General features: G+C 37.7%; 1 protein-coding gene across 1 annotated transcript in view; it reads left to right on the plus strand.

The window, feature by feature from the left end:
- The window catches only part of Kcnh5 (potassium voltage-gated channel subfamily H member 5), a 292,983-nt gene that overhangs the window by 114,003 nt on the left and 164,476 nt on the right, over window positions 1–14,504 (plus strand). The gene's annotated exons all lie outside the window — the stretch shown is intronic.

Below are 14,504 nucleotides of genomic sequence, written 5' to 3' on the forward strand. Positions count from 1 at the left end.
CTTCTTGGACAGTTATTTAAAATCATTCTCCCATTCCATGGGTTGCCTTTTCACTTGACTGGTTTTTTGTTGCTTGTGCAGAAATGGTTTAGTTTGATGTCATTCCACTTGCTATTTTTTTTGTCTTTTTGCATATAGTTTTAGTGTCAAGCAAAAAATCACAGCCAACACCAATTTCAAGGCTCTGCTCCTGTTTCCTCCCTATCCCTTTTACATTCTCAGTTGGTATGTCTAAGTCTCTTTTGTTTATTTTGAGACAGTGTCTTACACTGTAGCCCTGGATGTCCTGGTGTTCACTATGTAACCCAGGTTGACCTTTAACTCATGTCAATACTCCTGCCCCTAGTCTCCTGACTGCAAGGATTATGGGTGTGAGCTACTACATCTGGCTTATCTTTAAGTTTTAAATTCATTTTGAATTTGTTTTTGTGTCTGGTATGAGATGAGGTTCCTATTTCAAATTTTTATATGTGAACACTCATTTGTCCCAGCATCATTTATATTTATCGAATATACACAACGCACAAACAAACACACACTCACTTATATCCCTAGTGCTTTAACATATATCTTTCTCTCTGTCTCAAAGGATGCAGCTGTAACAAAGTAAATGTAATTATAACTATTTTGGTATATGTACAAGGGCCTAGGAATTAAAAATCAAATAAAAAAATCTCTGTCCTGAAAACTTGAAAAATATCAAAGGAAGACTACCTGATGTGGTTGAATAAGAATTAACATTTAAATACACTTATGTGAAAGATGGCATATGTTATCTATATTGTTTACATAATTAGATCCTAGAATAAGCCAAATAAACCCTTGTTTTATACCAGACATAATCCCACAGTTCTGTATCATGGAGTTGCTATAAAATCAAATGAAAGAACACACTAAAAGACTATTTTAAATATTAGATATAAAATACTGTTGGTATTCTCAGTGTCCCCCAAAACAAGCCCAGCCATGTTGGCATCTGTTTTCACAGAACAAACTGACATGTTTTACTCACTGTCTCTTGGTCTGTAAGTCTGGACCCATTGCTGCCCATTTTAAAATTAGATCGTAACTAATCCTGAGATTAGATTAGATCGTAACAAGACCCTGAGAGACACATCAGTCTTGGCTCATTCTAGACATTGAGGGTAGCTAGTGAAGTGTGTAGAGAGAGAGCTGTTTCAGTTTGGATGTCTGGTTCATAGCTACTGTGGGCAAGTTGTCTGTGTTTCCAGTATCTGGAGGCCTCTCATGTCACTAGAAATCCCTTCTTCGTCCAGATTTCCCAGAATTGTGACAAGTTCAATGTAAACCCTTTCCTTCACAGAAATTTCAAGGTGAATGGCAAAGCAACTTCCTCCTTGGTTTTGCTGCTGTCTCCGACCCTGCACATGAGATTAAGGCATTGAAGTTTCTACTCATAGCGTCATAAAACACAAACACTACTTGTTTGTATTTTTAAAGGACACATTTTTTCTTTCTTGTATTTATACTAGTTATAGGTCTTTAGCAGGTATTTTTTTCCTTGCTTTGGGTTAATGAGTAGTTTTTTTGGTAGCAAGAGAGTGAAAAACGAATCCCTGTTGTCCCTGAAAACTCATTTAATTACAAAGCATTTTGAGCCCCATTTGACCATTTTTTTTAGTTTGTTTGTTTCTCACCTAATGTCATCTTCCCCACTCTGCCACAGAATGTGTTTTGCAGTTACAGAATGAGGATAAAAATAAAACAAATGCTTGGGAGGCACTTCGAGATAGCTCAAGGTAAAGAGCCACACAAAAGTGCATAGTCACAGGCAGGAATGGCTAATTAATTGTGCTGCATTTAAGGGATAAAATGGAGCAATTAATGCATTTAATTGCTTCATTGAAACAGAAAATTCTTTTGTAGCTTACCTAACTTCTTGGTGTAGTGAGAATGCTTTATAAATTTATTACTGACTGCATGGCCCTTGATTAGGGGAATCTGGTTATATAGATCTCTTTGTATTTGTATTTTCCACTTTGTAAATCCAGACTTGAATTCTGGATTCTCATTTTGAGTTCTTAGTAGTAGGTAGGGAAAGGCAGAAAAGTGAATTCTTTTCCAAAAATTAGACCAGTTGGAATACTTCTCGGTATCTTAAATTTCATGATGTAATGAATCTTGTTTAACACATTATATTTTTTACTCAATATGGACACAACACAAGTCATTTTATTTTAAGAAAAAAAAAACATTTATTTTGACCAAGGACAATGTTGAATTTAACAGTTTTGGACTTACACCTTAGAGTCATGGTCCAGAGATCTCACCTTGCCCTAGAGGAAAGATAAGGGGTGTTGAGTGGCAAATGCTGCATTCTACGGCAGCTGGGGTAGTGAGCCCCATTTCATGCTTCATATTTAGCACTTTCAGCACACTGTATTTTCCATTCTCCAGAGGTTCTGTTTTTCTAACTTACAAAATTGCATCCAGAATGAGTTTTCCAGAGATCTGAAATGGAACCTGAGCCTTCTCCCCTGAGGCTGATGACACATGGATGCCGGGGCTTTGTCGGGATTCTGGATCCTGTCTGTGTCAGTTGCCTTCGCTCCTCATTCATCTTCAGCATTGGAAAGCTCTAGTTGCCTCACTGTTTTTCCCGGTGGAGTCAGTGCCTGAGAGCAGGGTTGAGCTCAGTTCTTTCCCCATTCACTTGGTGGAGCTGATTGGAATACTTCCTTGATGTGATGAAAATGTTGTTCAGACTTTATGTAGGGATTCACGGATCTCTCAAAGTAATACATAATACTCCATCTTGGGGATTTGATTATGAAGTTCACTTTTTATTCCATCACCAACTAACTGCTCTTTCTATTGTGGAGTTGGAGAGACTATACTCAGAGTGAACCATTTCAGGGAAGGCTACTATTTCTCTCATTGTAATGCTAAGTAATACAAGACAGGAGTTGATGAGAAAAGTAGTAATCACTGACTGACTTCCAAGATGGGCAAGGGGGACTATATATATCTTCTCATTTTACAATGAGCAGCTAACTCTCTTTCAATGCTATCAGCTAAGAATGCAAGTTCTCTACAAATACTCTTTTTATCCTCAGACTAACCTTATGGAATCAGAGGTATTATTATTCAGGCTTTGCAGGAGAGAGAAAACAGCACAAAGAGACTTGGCTTGTGGCAAGCACCCAGTTAGTAAGATGAGGAACCTGCAGAGCAGTTTCACTCCAGTGTGGAGTGAGATGCTCAGTTTAACTATCTCAGTGGGGCTGACTTATCTTTTGACTTCTCCTTTATCCTGGCATATCCCAGAATGCATTTCTAACTTTAGAAAGCACATAGCAAAAGACACACAAGAATTATATACTATTAAAATAGCCTGTCTGGGGAAGTAGATATATCTGTTTTCAAATAAAGTTACAATAACCTCATTGTTTTGGGATATAAAAATAGTATGTGCTTGTAAAGAAATATGGAGCAATACATAAAAGACAAATGAAAAATTATCATTATTGGAAACCTCACTACCTAGAAGCATTTGTATAATATTTGCTGGTATTTCATTTCTCAGTGCACAAGTGCACTTAAATCATTAAAAAAAACACAATACATATTATTTTGTAATCTATTTCCATGGTTACAATGTGTTGGGGATATATATGTCTCTGTTACAGTGGGCATAAGTATATAACATTTTTAAAATATCTTAATAGAACTCCTCACTTCTGATTTGGTCAGCAAAAGAAAGAATTGCTGAATTCTAAGTTAATCATCATGTTTTAAAATAGTAATTCAAGTCCCAACTTCCCAGGTTAAATATATGAGATGATGGGGAAACCACATTATCTTCTCTCTATTTCTCCAGCTAAATACCTTCTTATTTATTTTCCTTTTTTACTTAATTTTTTCATACAATATATTCTGATAATGCCTCCCCCAACTCCTCCCAGATCCTCCCCATCTCCTTAAGTACCTAACTCCAGGCCTTTGATTTCTCTCTCTCTAAAAAGCAAGCGAACAAACAAAACATCAAGGTCCCTTGTATAATATAGTTTCCAGTGTGTATGTGTGTGTGTTTTAAAGTTTATTTTTTGAGAATTTTATATAAAAATATTACATGTAAATAATTCCTTTCTTCCTTTCTTCTTTTTAATTCCTCCCCTGCTACCCTCTATGCCTCAAATTCATGGCATCTTGTTCTTTAATATTATTGTTGCATCCATCCATCCATCCATCCATACATACATACATACATACATACGTACGTACATACATTTATTAATGCAACTTGCTGAGCTTGTATAGTGTTGCTTATATATTTATGTACTCAGGGCTGACTGCTTGTGATTGGATAACCTATCTAGGGACTCATCCCAGGACCAGACCAATTGTCCCTCACTCAGTAGTTAAAGATGATCTTTGGACAAAGAAAAGATTTCTGTCTTTGGGACCAACTTTAACCACGCCTTCTTTATCCTAAATCACGCATCTGGTGAGATTAAAGTATCAGTTCAGTGGTGCGGAAGCCATGTGCCATGCATAGGTACAGTGACTCTCCATGGTGGAAAAACAGAGAAAAAGAAAGCTAGGGAGTGTCCCCTTATTGATAGAAACATTAGGAAAGAATTCTTGACAGTTAATATGATCCTTCTTGTGGTAATCAGATTCCAGTTGAGTCTTTTGAAAGGAATTTCAGCGGAAAAGCAATTAGATGTTAAAAGAAAAGAGCTATCGGAATGTTCAGGTTTTAAGAATAATGTGGGGGTATGCTTTGGGTTTAAGAATTAAGAGGATGATGTCCAAGTAGTTAAATGAATTTGTGAAAATGGGTCAACGAAAGAGTACCTCATCCAAATGCCCAGTCCATTTTCAAGCAGGCATATTGAACAAATTCTTTTCTCATCTCATTTCCAGTAAATAGTCAGAGTAAGTATTAAGCAGGATTTTATATGTACAATTAGAAAGGATTTTATGCTTAGTATTATACTGGATTTTGGTGCAGATAAATTTGTGGAACACTTTCAGTTTTCAAGTCATCCTCTCTCATTAGAATAAAGCTGTACAGATAGGTTTTTAGGAGGTATCACATCAATAATGAATTATTAGTGTTGGCGTGGATGCAGCAGTGTTTTCAGAAAAACACTGTACTTGAGACAATGCAACAAAATAAAAAAAAGTTGTTTAGCTTTTCATCCTCTGCCAAGTATAAATTTGAAGAGGGAGCAGTAAGCATGATTCTTGGCCTTACAAGGATATAAACAAAAACCCAGTTTCTTCGGGGGGATGGGGGGAGAGGAGATTCTGTGCAGGGCAAGGTAAAGCTTTATATTGGGAGAAAGGCATCCTTTACTTGGGTGGAAAAATGCAGCATAGTTATTTTCTAATGTACCATCTTTTGGCATTCAGACAGGTTTTAAACAGAGGTGCAAGCTATTTTTTAAAATATTAGTTTATTTCTTATTTTACTGGTGTGAACCTCAAACTGTACTTTCTTGCTTTTCTAGAAAACGGCCCTCTTGACCTCCCACATGAACTGCATCTAGATCTTTCAGGACTCTTCTTGGCAATCAAGTGGATAACAGCTTATTTATGTAGACCACTTGGCCTCTGAAGTTTTTCCCATCATCTGAATCCTTTCCTTTACCATCAAACTAAGGCAGCATCCTTTCTGGCCTTGAGAGCTCTCAGGGTGAGAATCAGTCCGCTTGCCCTCCAGCTTTTATTTATCTGCCTCTCACTTAGATGTAGGCAACCTGCTGCTGAGTGGTGCTTCAATCCTCTCAGACCAGTGCCTTCTGATTGCTGGGGCTGTCTGTGTCCTGAGATCCCATTAGGAATGTTTGCTATTTTGCTAGCCTTGGAGCTTTAAACCATAGTTCAGTGGGACAACAACCTTGATTGTTTTAGTTCTCTGATGAAAAGATACCAAGAACTAGGGGCTTTCCCTGAAGTTTATTACTTCACACATAAGGTTGGTTCTTCCTAATAAAATAACTCAGGGCCCCCAATGAGATGACTATTGTTTGATGAGGTATAAGAGTACATGGGCAGATTGGAAGGCTCAAGTAATGTCCTGTCCCTTTAAACTGTGCCTTTCAGTAATGCCCCTGTACTCAAATGATTATTCCTGGCATAGTTGAAGTCAGGAATGTGAGCATCGACCAGTGCTGCCTTCAAGTCCTGGCTGAGACATTTACCATGCTGGTGACACTTGGGCAGTTCTTCATTTCTAGAGCAGTTTTATAATTTATTATATGGACATTGCATCAGTATATTAACAGTAGCAACTGTTAAGTGAGGTATGGTGTATAGGATGCTTTCCTAGTACCTGGCATCAAATCAATATTCAATGAAAGGTTCCTTAAGGTTCAACCACCTTCCAATAGCATCGTGGGCTGGGGACCAAGCCCTTGGTATATAGGTTCTTGGGTAGCATTCAAGATCCAAACTACAGCACCACTCTCAAGAACAGGAAGGGATGGCCTCAGAAGGCTCTGCAGTGTCATGTGCTGAGTTGGTGGAACTAATTTAAGAAAGTGCTGTGTTGGTGGGAGCAAGAGTTCAGTTCATTGTGGAGAAAGTTTTGGTAGGAATCTCCATGAGTATGGGCCAGTCACAGAGACAGCTAGGAATATAGATTATTTTCCCCATATGCCTTGATTAGAACAGGGGAGAGCTTTTGTTCTCTGTAGCACATTGATCTGATTCCAAAAATAATTTGATGTCAATTCCAAGCCAGTCATTATTTTAATTCTGGAGACAAGAAAAATGACCAAGGCAATGAATCTGCTCAAAAGGATTGTAGAATTCAAAATTTAATAGAACTTGGCCTGAGAACTTATGTTTGAGACTTCATTCTCCCTGTTAAAATGTTCAGGGATGTATATTTGAATTGAATCTTCTCATTAGCATGGTATTAGCACCTATGAGGTTCTATTAACACACTGCCATAGATAAGGCCAAGTACAAGGCTCAGGGAGTTTATGGTAAGGGCCTGTTTTCTCATATGGTGCTTTCTTGGGATCTTCATCTGGCACAAGGGTTAAACAAAGCCCTCACCTTGCCTTTGTTGTAACGTTGACACATTCATAAGGCCTTTGCCCTAAAGGCTTTCCCTCTCCAAAGGTCCTACCTTACAAGATGGCCTATCCAACATCCTGCCTATCATAAGTCCTTGCCTAGGATAAAGCCTTCTGTACTGGTTGATTTCTATCAGCTTGACACATACTTAGACATATTTGTAAATGTGGAATCTTAATTGAAAAAAATACCCCCATAAGATCTTCTTGTGGGATCCACACTGTAAGAGAAGCTAGGAAACTAGGAGGACCCTAAGAGAGACATACATGGTCCCCAGGAGAAGGGGAAAGGGACAAGATCTCCTGAGAAAATTTGAAGCATGGGAAGAGGGGGGAGGGAGCTAGGAGATAGGGAAGGGGAGAAGAGGAGGAGAGAGGAGGACATGAGAGAGCAGGAAGGTTGAGTCTGGGGAAGAATAGAAGAGAGCAAGATAAGAGATACCATAATAGAGGGAGCCATTATCGGTTTAAAGAGAAATCTGGCACTAGGGAAATGTCCAGAGATCTACAAGGATGGCACCAACTAACAATCTAAGCAATAGTCTAGAGGCTTCCTTAAATACCCTCTGATAATGAGATTGATGACTACCTTATATGCCATCCTAGAGCCTTCATGCAGTAGCTGATGGAAGTAGAAGCAGACACCCACAGCCAAGCACTGAGCTGAACTCCTGGAATCCAGCTGCAGAGAGGGAGGCATGATGAGAAAAGGGGTCAAGACCAGGCTGGAGAAACCCACAGAAACAGCTGACCTGAACAAGGGGGAGCTCAGGGGCCCCAGACTGATAGCTGGGAAACCAGCACAGGACTGATCCAGACTCCCTGAATGTGAGTGTCAGTGAGGAGGCCTCAGCAACTTATGTGGCCTCTGTTAGTAGATCAATATTTATCCCTAGCATACAAATGGACTTTGAGAGCCCATTCCACATAGAGGGATAATCTGTCAGCCTACACACATGGGGGAGGGTCTAGGCCCTGCTCCAAATGATATGACAGACACATCCCATTTTCAGTTCTCCTCTTCTCCTGAACATCCAGAACATGAGGAATTTTTGGCACACAGTCTTACTCTTACTACCATGAACTCTGTCATGCCTTCCCTGTCAATATGCACTGAAACTCCAATCAAAATAAACCTGCCTCTTAATGCTGGTTTGATTGTGTGTTTTGAGGAAGTAAGAAAACTAACTAGCTGTGTATTACCATTGTCTATAGACATTTCATTTCTACAGTCCTTGCTTGCTTTACTTTGGACCATTTATTGACATTTCCAAGGTTTTCATACCTTATTGTAGATGAAAGATTAACATCTGCCTTCTTGTTGTTTCTGAGAGTTGGAGATATATACCATCAGCCTTTGATGACTATAGGAGATTTGTCCCAAGACCTCCCTTAGATACTAAAAGCTGCACATGGTCACCTCTCTTATATAAAGTTTCATAGCATTGTACTTGACCTATCCATGTGTCTTAAAAATCATGCCTAGATTATTTATCATAAAAAGTTGTTTTTATCATATTGTTTACAGAATAATTATAAGAAAAGTCATATTTAACACAGACAGTTTTTCTTTTTAACCTGTGGTGGCTGGTTGAATTTTCAGAACCCATAGGCATCTCCATCTCCAATCATTCAACAACTATTTACTAAGCACTTACTATGATCCATCCGTTGTTCTGGGTTCTTGGAATACAACACCAAAGTTGACATAGATTCTAGCTGTCTTCAAATTTATGTCATAAAACATGGAGAAAAGCAAATAGATGATATACAAAGAAATATGGGGATTCATAGTATATCACTGGATGATAATAATTAGCATATGGGAAATATGAGAAGAACAACATGGAAATTGTAGAATTAAAGGATTGGGGGAGTCAGGTATAGTTATAGGAAAGGTCGTAGTTGAGGATTGAAGGTGACCTTATGTATTCTGTGAATAATTTGGTGGAAGCACCTTTTAGAAAGAGTGAACACATGATGCCATGTCCTTTGGGACTGTGGGATTATGTCTGCAAAGTTAATAGCTGAAGAAGAGAAGATGAAAGGCAGTATGGCTGATGAAGGGTAAGGGAGAAAGGAATATGTAAGTGTACGTATGATGAATAATAGACAATGTCCAGTTGCATTGTTATAGCAAGAGAGCATGAATGGACTGAGGCAGGCATAAAACTGTTTTTGTGTAATCCATGTCCTTGAGGTTTACATTAAGGAGACATATAGGATCAAGACACTGCCCACTAATTAACCTGTATCTTGTTATTTAGTCACTGCCAAGAAAAGACACTCGGACTCACACTGGTCTGTTATGTCATCACAGGAACATAATTTATTAAACTTGCTTTCATATGGTCATCATCATATCCATCTCCTGTTGATAGGCATGGCATTTATATGTATTCAATGAAACACATGCATATATATTATATTTATACATAACATATATTGATATGTCTTATGTACATATAAAGTATATGTAAGTCTGAGATGAGAGACATAAGGAGATTTCATTGATTTCCAGTGAAAAATTTCAAGACAACTAATAGTTCAGTTCACATGTTATAAAGGTATAGTACTCCCTGCTTATCTTTGTTATAAAGTTGTATATATCTTTATTTTCTGTTTGTGTCTAACTGCCTCTGCATTAGAATCCTGTGGCAACTCAATTGTTGTAGTTGCATGCTGTTACCAAATCCGTGGCACTCAGTCTCTATTCTCTCATTGGATCTTTTTCATTTTACAGGGGTTTGGGCCTCCTGAAAATGTAAATACAAGTAACACTACTCCAGACTACATCAGCCAATATTAGTGGTGACTCACTGCAACTAACTCAATTGAAATGGTTATGAATGTTCTATTTTTGTATAAGGAATACAGTTAACATCTGAAAGCTCATTATATATCATTAGCGATTATAATTTTATAATGACCCTTGGTATAGTCTTCAATTTTAAGAAAATGCATTAGTATGTTGTTCACCTACTGCTGAAAATTCAACCCCTTTTCACTCTGATTATTTCCATTAGAAGTTCTGTGGATGTCTTTCCATATTTTCACTCTGAGTTTTAAGAATAAAGTGGGAATTAATCGTGATATTTTTTAAATTTAAGAATGCAATTTAATTCTCCATTCTCTTTTCTTCCTCCAAACTCTCTACTTTGCTTAAAGTTCATCGCTTTTTTCATCAATTGTTATTGCATGCATACATATATTTGTATATACATACATATTTCTGAATATAACCCATGAAGTCCATATAATGTTACTTATATGTATATGTTTTCAGGCCTGACCACTTAGAACTGGACAACCAATTGTTGTGCTCTTTTCTGGGGAGGATCACCTCTCCAGCTCCCAGCTTTCCTCAGTTGCCTGAAGTTCTTTGTGCAGGGTTGAGGACTCATGGGCTTTCCCCTGGCATGTTTGTTGATGTCATCCTTGTTTGGCTCATATTTAGGCAGTTACATTAAGGAGACATACTGGGTGTGGCTTCTGATGTTGCTGGGAGACACAATCACACAGCAAAGTCTCTAGTCCTCTGGCTCTTACAATCTTTCCACCCCTTCATACATAATGTTTCCTGAGCCTTAGCTGTAAGAGTGTTTGTAGATATATCCATTGGGACTGGGATCCAACATTTTGACTGGTTGTGGTTTTCAAATATTTATTTTTAAATAATTTATAGAGTTCATTGTTTCTTCATAAGATCCTACCCTCCTTCTTCTCTAGCTCCTCCCATGTTGCTGCTACTATATCTCCCTCCAAATTCATGTCTTTTTCTGTATTTATAAATGCATGTGTTCTCACACACAAATGTGGACACATATGTGCACACATTATACACACATGCATATACATGTGTGCATTCATATGTGTTTGCTTGTATACACATCCACTCACATATGCGCACAAAGAAACAAATCAAACATTTTCCAATCACATACCAAAATCCAACTTACCATTTTATGTTTTAGTTTCCCCAGAGTACTGTAATTATTGTAGGTGATTATATAAATTTAATTTATAGAGCATTGCTATATTACCTGAAAACTGGAATCAATTGATAACTCCTAGTCTTCAAATATAAACATTTCAGATTTATTTCAACATATTGTCTTCTGTTCATTTATGTCACTATTGATTATTATTGACTCATTTTACATGTAAGGTACAGAGGATGTGTTCAATGTATTCTATGGCTTTATTTATGTTGATAAATTGTACCCTTCCACGTGCCTGTATATTTTTACTCCTTAAGAAGTTTTAGTAGGCTGGAGAGATGGCTCAGAGGTTAAGAGCACTGACTCTTCTTCCAGAGGTCCTGAGTTCAATTCCCAGAACCACATGGTGGCTCACAAACCATCTATAATGAGATCTGATGCCCTCTCCTGGAGTTCATGAATAATGCAGTAAGAACACTATACATAATAAATAAACTTAAAAGAAGAAGTTTTAACTAAGTACTGCTTTAGAAGCCATTTGCAGATATTATAAAAACATCGAGTTGTTAAGGGAAGAAAAATTCAGCATTTTTTTTTTTTGCTTTGGTGCTAATTTATATGTTATCTTCATGCACACACACAGATAATATCTGATATATGTATATATTCACCAGGTAAAAGCCCAGATTCTGAATTAATTCTGTAAACATTTTAAGGACTAAAACACAATGGAGATAATATTTGATTTGTAGTTGTTACTATAATGATCTTGAATATTTTCCTGTTTGGTTTGTTCTGAGGTATTGTATGGATATTTCCTCATAGTCTGTTTAAAATTCCTTTTTTAATTGGTTATTTATGGTGTACAGGAGAATTTCTAATTCTAGCATGTTGATTTATACGCTGCCACCCTTACTGAACCTAGTGCTACTATTTTGTTGATTCTACTTGGATTCTATTAAGTGACAATCTTCTCAAATGATTGGTCACCTCCATCCTAGACTGTTTTCTTTTTACATGATCTTATTGCATTTTTTGTAGTCTCAGTAAAATAGGTCATAATGTCTATGAAAATGGACATATTTTTCCTTTCTCAAATGTAAATGAATGTCTCTAATTTCACAACAAATCATGATATTTATTGTTGATTTTACAAAGCAAGTAGTTTCCTTTGTAATTGGGTAAGGTTTTAAAAGTAAAATCATTTTAATATCTATTATGAAGTTTGTGTGCATGTATAACATGTTATTACAGAGAACCAAATTGACATTTTTGTGTGTACCTGTTTATTTTTTTTTTAATTTTCAGTCATACATTAATTGAAAAAGATTAAGTGTCTGGAGGTTTAAACATCATTGTAGGAACTTAACTACATCAGTGAGTATAACATTCCATGATTCCGGTTTCTTGGAGCTTACAGTTTAACGACAGAAGACAAAAAAAGCAAATATAAATAAGACAATTGTGTGTTTACATACAGTAGAAATAGAAAGGATAGTGTAAGTAAGGAATGGGGTGTGGTGGAGGAGCTGGTACTGTTAGTGAGGTGGGATGACAGTTCATGCTGCTGAGTAGAAGCCTGGTACAGCTTTTTTTAGCTTCATTCTGACCTAATATGCTATATGGTGAGAAGGTGAACAAGGAGAAAAGCCATAGGCTCTGACGGTTAGAGGTCCTCCACGGATAAGCAGCTTGGTGGTCTCCATGACAGTACTATTTAAGGGCACTGAAACCTTTGGCAAATGGGTCTTAGTGGGAAGATCTGTAGGTCTGCATGAAGATGTTTGGGGATAGGTTTTCCAATTCTTTCTCTCTGCTTCCTGGCCATGAATTGAGCAGTTCACTTTGCAATGCATTCCTTGCTCTTCCATCAGCTAGTGCATCTGAGCCTTAAAGCAATGTGTGTGTCTAGTCTTGGACTAAAATCTCCAAAATAAACATTTTTCTTTTTAAGATTGTTTCAGATATTTTGCTATAGCAACATGAACCTAAGACAGAAAGGAATGTATACAAGAGCTCATTATGCTCACCTAAAGGATGACAGAAACAGAGCCAATGGGTGGCACTGGGGTGAAGAAATCTACTTCTAGTGAACTGGGGGTTTCTGACCAATTGCCTACAGGGAATGAAAGAAATTAAGAATTTTGTCCTTGGGGATGTACTATTTTGTTATTTCTAAGTGTTTAGGATGGTAAGAAGAGATAGCATGCTATCTATTTTTATTTCTTTATTACTTCATCTGTATGCATATTTGGCTACACGTATGCCTTTGCCTCACTTGCATGTCTGGTATCTCCAGAGGCTAGAAGAGGGCATTGGATTATCTGGAAATAGAGCTAGGGATGAATTTGAGCCACTTTGTAGTTGCTTGGAATCAAACATGGGTCCTTTGTAAGATCAGTAAGTGCTCTTAACAATTGAGCCATTTCTTCAGCCCCTACCATATTATGTTCTCTTAAAATGTAGAGAACTCACTTGGCAGTACAGGCTCTCCTCTGTCACACAGGGAGCTTCGTACTTCTGCATCAGAGTCTTGGGACTCAAGACATGTCACTACTGATGAACAGAAGAGAGAGACTCTAACAGATTGAACCATCTCACTTACCTCGTTGAAATCAGGCAGAAAGTTCTTAGGTAAAATGTTTCTTAATTGAAAATTCTTGTTGATTCAATTGTCAAAGAAAAGTTGCTGAAAAAAGTTTCAACATTCTTCCTTATGTTATTGGAATAATTTACTTTCTAGGCAAAAATCACATCTAGAAAAATCTTTGCTCTACTTTAACAACAACAGTAAGGTCAGGGTTCCTAATTGTGCTTACCTGGGGCAGTCTAACTGCTTGAAGCAAAAGGCAAACCATTTGATAAATCTTCTGCTGTCTTTAAAATTTAAAGGAAATCATGCCATTCAATCATAGTCTAAAAAGTTTTCTTCCTTTAAAATATGTCCGAAATAAAGGATACTTGCATTCAACAGCAAAAAAGTGCATTTTTTTTTTTGTGTGTGTGTGTGTGTGTGTGTGTGTGTGTGTGTGTGTGTGTGTGTGTGTGTGTGTTGCTGAGTCTCAAACTCAGGACCTTGCACATGGTAGGCTGGTGCTGTGCAATTGAGCTGCCTCTCCAGCCCCTCTGAGGTCTTTATTTTTCTGTAGGGCATAGGCTGCTTACAGCTCTGCTTTGTGCTTATCCACTCGCTACTCTAAGTCGTTAACCCTGATCTTGAGAACTATGGTGGCTTTATAGGCAATGCCCAAAAGGGGAAGGAACATAAAAAAAAAAAATAGGTCACCTCTTCTTGAGATCCTACTTGTATTTTCTCGATGCTCAGACTCCCTGTCTAGGTGCAAGACTCTTGCCTTCCAGAGCTGCAGATGTGCCTGGATGCTCTTGCAATGCTGTGCTGAATGTTGATCTGGGATTTCAGGTCCCCTGCTATAAACTCAGTTTTAGCAGTGACTCTGTCCTTCAGTCCTTGCCTGAAGTTGTCAATGAGACCATCAGGCAGTAGGGA

Source organism: Cricetulus griseus, chromosome 5, assembly GCF_003668045.3.
Source record: "Cricetulus griseus strain 17A/GY chromosome 5, alternate assembly CriGri-PICRH-1.0, whole genome shotgun sequence".
In the NCBI taxonomy this organism is placed as follows: Eukaryota; Metazoa; Chordata; class Mammalia; order Rodentia; family Cricetidae; genus Cricetulus; species Cricetulus griseus.